General features: G+C 35.9%; 1 long non-coding RNA gene across 1 annotated transcript in view; it reads left to right on the forward strand.

Moving 5' to 3' along the window:
* Window positions 1–6,090: 6,090 nt before the first annotated feature.
* LOC107837917 (uncharacterized) overlaps window positions 6,091–7,008 on the forward strand; it is a 2,347-nt gene continuing 1,429 nt past the window's right edge. Inside the window, exon 1 of the long non-coding RNA XR_001663966.1 lies at window positions 6,091–6,121. This is a non-coding gene — a long non-coding RNA (uncharacterized LOC107837917). The remainder of the gene's footprint in view (window positions 6,122–7,008) is intronic.

A 7,008-nucleotide genomic window follows, 5' to 3' on the forward strand; every position in this document is an offset into this window, starting at 1 on the left:
GTATATCTATCTAGGTATCATATTATATCATATTATAAACAATTTAATGACTTATTTTCGTCATAACTTGTTGCGTATGCTGAACTGACAACTCCACTGACCGTCTGACTTCTTAATGCGCATGCACTGGCATGGTACTCACTGCATGTTTGCTATTCTGACAGCATATGGTAATCTGATAGAACAACTGCTCTCAGTGAGTGACACTCCAGTCCTATCTAATAAGTAAAGAGCCGTGGAGAAGAATCGACTGTTTCTGAATGTCACCTCACTATATTGCAGACTTTTGGACATAGCGTTGTCCCATATAAGCGACAAGTCAGTCAACACCTCCGCACAATGGGCTCTTTGCTCTTTGTCTTCCTAATATAATGGGCTTTTAAGTTTTCATTAATTTCCAAGCGATCCTGAATTAAGAAAATGGTGGCTTGTAAATATCTGTCGCTACCAGTTAAAGCTAACGCCGCACAACACAAAGTTTGCAGCCTTAACTTCACTCCGGATCAGCCTAAAACTACCGGGGATACGGATGGTAAATAAAGGAGCCTCCCTGAGTTATTTCCATGGAATCACTTCTGTATTCAGCCTGAAAGAGCGAGTTTATGGAAACGAGAGAGCAGACCAGAGCCAGACAGCCGAGCAACTGATCCGCCTGTACATACTGCTGTAAACACCGTCCTATCTAAGCTCTTCACAAGAAACATGCAAAGGTAATAAAACGAAATAACACGGAGACATGAAGCAACACGGTCATATTTTTCTAAAAGCAGCAACTTTGAACCTGAACAGCTGAACCAGATCTCTGACACCAGAGCTGCGTTACTGTTAAACTATGAGGCTTGTTGAGCTTTGTCAGGCTTTGGAAGCTAAAAAGCCAGAACCGTAACTGAACCCCATTAGTCTGTGACACTAACGACTTGAAAATAAGATAAATACATTGTCCGTTACAATGTTTAGATACTTAAATAGCACATTTTTACAAGAACAATGTCCGAGAATATTGCCTACTAGCATAAGCTAAGGTTAATGTTAACCACAAAGATTAAGTAAAACTCACCTTTGTATCAGTAAATGTATAACGAGGCGTTATACCTCTCTCCAGCTGACTTGTTGGGGCTTCGGATCGATGTACAAACTGGTGCAAGCACTTCAAGCACCTAATGTAAATGATATTTGTATTGGATCGGAAACAATCGAGGCGCTTTTCCCCGAACGCGGAAGCTGAGGTGCATAGAGTCCATAATTTAGGCAGTGAGTTACTTTTTTTCATCACAAATGCTTATGTGTCTCTGTACAGCTAGCTTTGCTAACATCATGTCAACGGAGCTTACCGTCTTTGAGCTACTTTTCTAAGTGACAAAAAAAGTTAGACGTTGTCCCCACCGTCTGTGAAAGTGAAGTGATGTTGAGTTAGCGGCGGCCATCGGATTTCTTACTATTTTTGCAGCACTATTATATTACTGACGATTAGACAAACATTTTCTGCCGCTGAGAGAAAACCACGNTAGACAGGGTTTGGAATACTGTAAAAAAATGTCTGGGAATTCAAGAGTTGTTTTTTTTTTCCAATAATAAAAGATAATGGAAATAGTATTGTAGATAATAAAAATAAGGCTGAGGTATTAGCGAAAGTATTTGCAAAGGTACAAATTACAGAGAATCTAGATAATAAAGAAAAATTAGGATGTGAAACTACTCAACAGCGAAATATTGATTTAATTCATAATGATGAAGAGTATGATGATTTTATTAATATGAAGTTTTCCTTGTTTGAATTAAATAGAGTACTGAGGAATTCTAATAACTCAACTCCTGGTAATGATCAAATTACTTATAATATGTTAAGTAAACTTAGTGATGTGAGTAAAGAAGTAATTCTAAAATTGTATAATAAAGTTTGGGAAGAAGGGATATTACCTGATAAATGGAAAGAAGCCATTATTATTCCTATTTGTAAACCTGGAAAAGATCCAAATTCAGCTGAAAGTTACAGACCAATAGCCTTAACGTTATGTTTAGGCAAAATTATGGAGAAAATGGTAAATAACAGGTTAATTTATTTCTTAGAATCTAAGGAAAAGGTTAAAAACTATCAATTTGGCTTTAGGAAAGGCAAAAGTACAATTGATCCAGCGTTGTGTCTGGAACATGAAATTAGACGGGCCCAGATTAATAAAGAGTGTGAGACAGCAGTCTTCTTGGATGTGGAAAAGGCTTATGACATGCTGTGGAAAGAAGGGCTGCTGATTAAATTAAAACAAATGGTATAAAGGGTCAAATTTATAGGTGGATTAAAACATTTTTAACTGAAAGAATTATTAGAGTTAAAATAGTGGGGAAATTAGTTCAGGGTATCAAGTTGAAAATGGTACTCCCCAAGGCAGTATTATAAGTCCTATGTTATTTATTATAATGATTAATGTTATTTTTAGTAATATAGAGAAATCCTTTGGTGTTTTATTATTTGCAGACGATTGCATCATTTGGAAGAGGGGAAAAAACACTGAATTTATAAACAGGAAAATACAGGAAGCATTAAATAAGGTAGAAGCTTGGGCTTTAGAATGGGGATTTAAGTTCTCAACATCTAAGTCTAAGTTTGTTGTTTTTACAAATAGGAAGGTGGATCTTAAATTATATGGGAATATTATAGAGAGGAAAGAGCAAATTAAATATTTGGGTATGTGGTTTGATAAAAAACTCACATGGAAAATACTTATAGTTAAAATAGTGGAAAAAAGTAAGATAATTTTAAATATTATGAGATGTCCGAGAGGCAGAGAATGGGGAACAGACAGGAAAGCATTAAAGACAATTTATATCGGACTAATTCGTTCTATTTTTGACTATACATATATTTTATATAATTCAGCTTCAAGTAGTTTATTGGCAAAGATAGATAAAATACAATATCAGGTATTAAGACTTTGCTGCGGAGCAATGAAATCAACTCCAGTTTCAGCTCTACAGGTTGAGATGGGTGAGATGCAGCTGGAGTTCAGGAGGGAACAACTAGCCTTAATCTATTGGGCAAATATTAAAGGACATAATGAAGCCCATCCTCCACGTATGACACTACAACCTTGTCAAGAAAAAGAAAAAAGCAAATTAATAGTTTTGGATGGGTAATTTTAAGTAAAGTAAATGACATTGGGATTGAGAAATTTCTAATCAGTCCTGTGGTTGTTACTCCTGTCATTCCGTTATGGGTTTTTGAACAGGCTGAAGTTGATTTAAAGTTATTGGAAAAGGGAAGAGAATTGGGAACAAATGAAGTGGAAAATTATATTAAAGAATATTCAGAATATATAAACAATCAAGTAGGTATATCATTTATTGCTCCAGATTTAAACTTTATGAAAAATAAAATAATAAATGATAAACTGACAGTGTATACAGGTGAACTAATGGCAATTTTAATGGCTTTAGAATGGGTAGAGGAAATGGGAAAAAAAGAGAGTTTTTAATTTGCTCAGATTCTAGTAGCGCATTAATTAGTATCCAAGAGGTAAAGTCAGAATCAAGGCAAGACATTATATTGGATATAATTCACTTAATTTCCAGGATTAAAATTCAGGGCTCTCGGGTTAAATTAGTTTGGATTCCTGCCAACATTGGCGTGGTAGGAAATGAGTTGGCGGATAGTTTTGCTAAGAGTGCCTCAAGACAGGAAATTGTTAATTTGAGTATTAAGATAAGTAAAAATGAGATGAAGAATATTATAAAGGAGTATATCAAGGGAAAATGGCAAGAACAGTGGGATAGAGGAGACAAAGCAAGGTTTTATTATAATATCTGAAAAAAGTTGGGGAATGTAGAAAAGGTAACAGAAGTAAAAGTGAAGAAGATGTTATTTCTAGAATTAGGTTTGGACATACAGGATTAAATAGTACTCTTAAGTTAATTAATAAACATAATACAGTTTGTTGTAGTTATTGTGGAAAGTTAGAAACAGTACAACATATCTTTTTAGAATGCAACAAGTATGTACGGGAAAAAGATACTACTTAGTGAGCATAGTAGTAATAAAAATAAGTTAGTTATAAGAGAATTGTTTCAGAGATCATCAGGAGATATAGTTTTTGATAATATTTTTAATTTTCTTAGAAGAACGGGTATTATGAGGAGGCTATGAGCTTCTGATCCATACTCCAACCTGGAAGGTGGTGGTAATGCACCTTAAAGTTGTTTGCCAACCGCCATAAAAAAATAAAGAAGAAGAAAGAAGGTGCGCATGGATAAAACTTGTAGAGTGGTGCTGGGGCCAATGGAACCCTTAGGGAAACTTTGGAGGAACCTGAGGAACCGCATTAAACTGCTGGAACTCTCAGAGAAATCCTGGAAATCTGGAACACTTGAAGGAAATCTGGATATAGCTCATTAAGACATAAATGCTGGAAGGACACACTCTCTGAAGCAAGAAAATAGGAGATGGAGCTGAGCTCATCTGTGTCAGGGTCTTGGGTTGTTTGCTTTGGGTTTTGTAATTTGTGTTCCCTATGTCTTCCTATTAGTTCTGCATGGTTTCTATGTTTACTTTAGTTCCTTCTTACTGATTCTAGTTATGCTTATTTCTTGTGTCTAGTCCTTTTTCTTACTCTAGTTTTCATCATGTCTCTAATCCAGCCATTTGTTTCTTGTTCAGTAATCAGCCTCCCCAGCATATATACAACTCATTCTCAGTTCCTCTTTGCTGGTTCCTCTCATCTAATCCTGTTCCTTCCTTGATGTACCCCGTGTTCTCCTTGATTCTCGTTGCTGGCTTTTTCACTTTGGTTGTGTTTTGTCCTGTCTCCCTGTGATTTTGTAAGTTTTTTTTTTTTTTCATTAAACTTTCATCATGATCCATGCTTCCAGCTCCTGTCTGTATTTTAGTTCACCCTACAAGTCACACTTCTTGACAAACTGGACCTCTCCCTCTGAGAACTCTGAATGAGTAGATAATCATCTACTGATCATCCAGTGCTCCTGAGAGCATGAGTGTGGGGCAGGCCCTCTTGGGGCCTGCCAATAGGCCCCAAGAGGCATGATTATTTCATTTACAGTAAAATTGGAAAACAAATCTAAAAACTGACTGTGGCATTTTGTTTTTCTAAGGGTGAACATGAGCCCTAGGTAAAGAAAGATTAGCTAACCAATAACTGATAAGTAACTGATGACAGACACTAAAATTGATGTTTTCTCCAGAGTTTTTTTAATCTATGCAAAACTAAAAGGCTGCTTGATAAAGTGTTTAGTCACCATTGACCAATGTATCTCAAAGGATTAGTAAAAATTTTTGAAGTGATGTTCTGTGAAGTAATTGTCGGGTATGATTTTATATTGCAGAAAGATGTAATTTCACTGTAAGCTTATGGAAAACTAAGGAAGTCCTAAAAGTAGCTAGCAGTTTGTCAGATGTGTTCTTTGTTTTAGTTGACTTTAAAAATGTAAGCAGTTTAAAGTTAAACAAAAAAATCCTTATAGTTTGACTGTTATATTTTATGCCATTTTGTTCAACTGAACAAAATCTGTTTCTGGGTTTTACCTAGAACTCATAAATGTGCTCTTCTTCCAAGAAGAATCAACTAAAACTTTGTATTTTGTGTCAGTATCAAAGATGGTATGGTCCCAAGGGAGTAAATCCTATCTCATTATTGGGGACGGGGGGCAATAAACAAGGAAATTTCTTAAGATTAATTTTGGGGGAGAGGAGTCAGAAAAGTTATAGAGAAATGTTAAGAGTTTTAAAAAGTTTTTAATGTGTTCAAGTTGCAGGTAATGTACAACAAATGTGTGCTTTTCCTCAGTAAAACTGTTGAGGCCCATAGAAGTCAAACTAAAATTCAGATGTTTAGATACGAGTTTGGTTCATTGTCACTGGTCTAACCTCTGCTACACTTTTACAAAAAAATTAAGACTCTAAATAAAAACAAGTTTTAATAAATGACTCCACTTAAAAAAAAATCCTCAAATATTAATTTATTGTAGTGGTCTCAATACAAGTTATGTGTTATTTAAATTATAACTTGTTAAGCTGCTTTATATATTTTTTGGTTTTCCCAGGTCATGGATGCCTGAGAACCTAGTAGGTGAATATCTGAGAAGCATCATAACTTTAACTTAAAGTTCAAAGCACCAGGTGCCTCATGCAAAAAAGAGTGCGCAGTTGTCACACTAAAACTGGCGTATGGAAAAATTTAGAAAAGTGCGGCGCACAAAACAAATCGGATGCATAAAGCCGCGCGCACGCACGTGGCCGCGCATCTTTCCTTTATAAATCCTAATTTGCCGGAAATAGAGCGCAGCTGCTGGTCCGCCCTGTCGCTACTCACAAATACATATGTAAATTAGCATAAATACCCGGAAGTCTACCATCACGTGAAGCAATAAGCCACGTCCTTGTTTGTAGCAGTATAAGTATTTATAATAATAATTATATACTTTATTTAAAAGGTGTTTTGAGGGCACATACTGTCACCTCACAAAAATAAAAATACATTTTAAAGAAAAAAACAAAACAAATCTAAATTAAGATCGTGCAAATACCTGAACAGTAGCGTCCAGCCGGGATTTAAAGACAGCGTGTCAGAGAGTTCTTTGAGAAGGGAATGTGGATGTCTATTCTAAATAGCAGAATCATGTGCATGAGTTGTACATTTACAGAATTAATAAGGCGCATTCACAAAACGAGCATGGCTCGACTGAAGGATGACTGCAGCTTGACTGGTACCGGTACCGCACAGCTCCTTCTTTATGTTTTGCTCAGAAATCCAGGATGATCAGTCTGACTTAATCTAAACACTCATAAACCATCTTCAATATTTCCCAGCAGATCAATATGATCTCTGATCAATGGCTCCTTCTGAATCCTTCCATTAGCGATGTTCTCCATCAGAACCAAAGGGCTCCACAATTTCACGGCTCGCCTTTATGCAGCTAATTATATACGTGTGATTGTCTCCACACCTTGATCACCTTAAAAATAATCAAACCTGTTTAGAGTTAATCTGCTGATCCAACCCTGTT

Source organism: Poecilia formosa, unplaced genomic scaffold, assembly GCF_000485575.1.
Source record: "Poecilia formosa unplaced genomic scaffold, Poecilia_formosa-5.1.2 Scaffold189, whole genome shotgun sequence".
NCBI lineage: Eukaryota > Metazoa > Chordata > Actinopteri > Cyprinodontiformes > Poeciliidae > Poecilia > Poecilia formosa.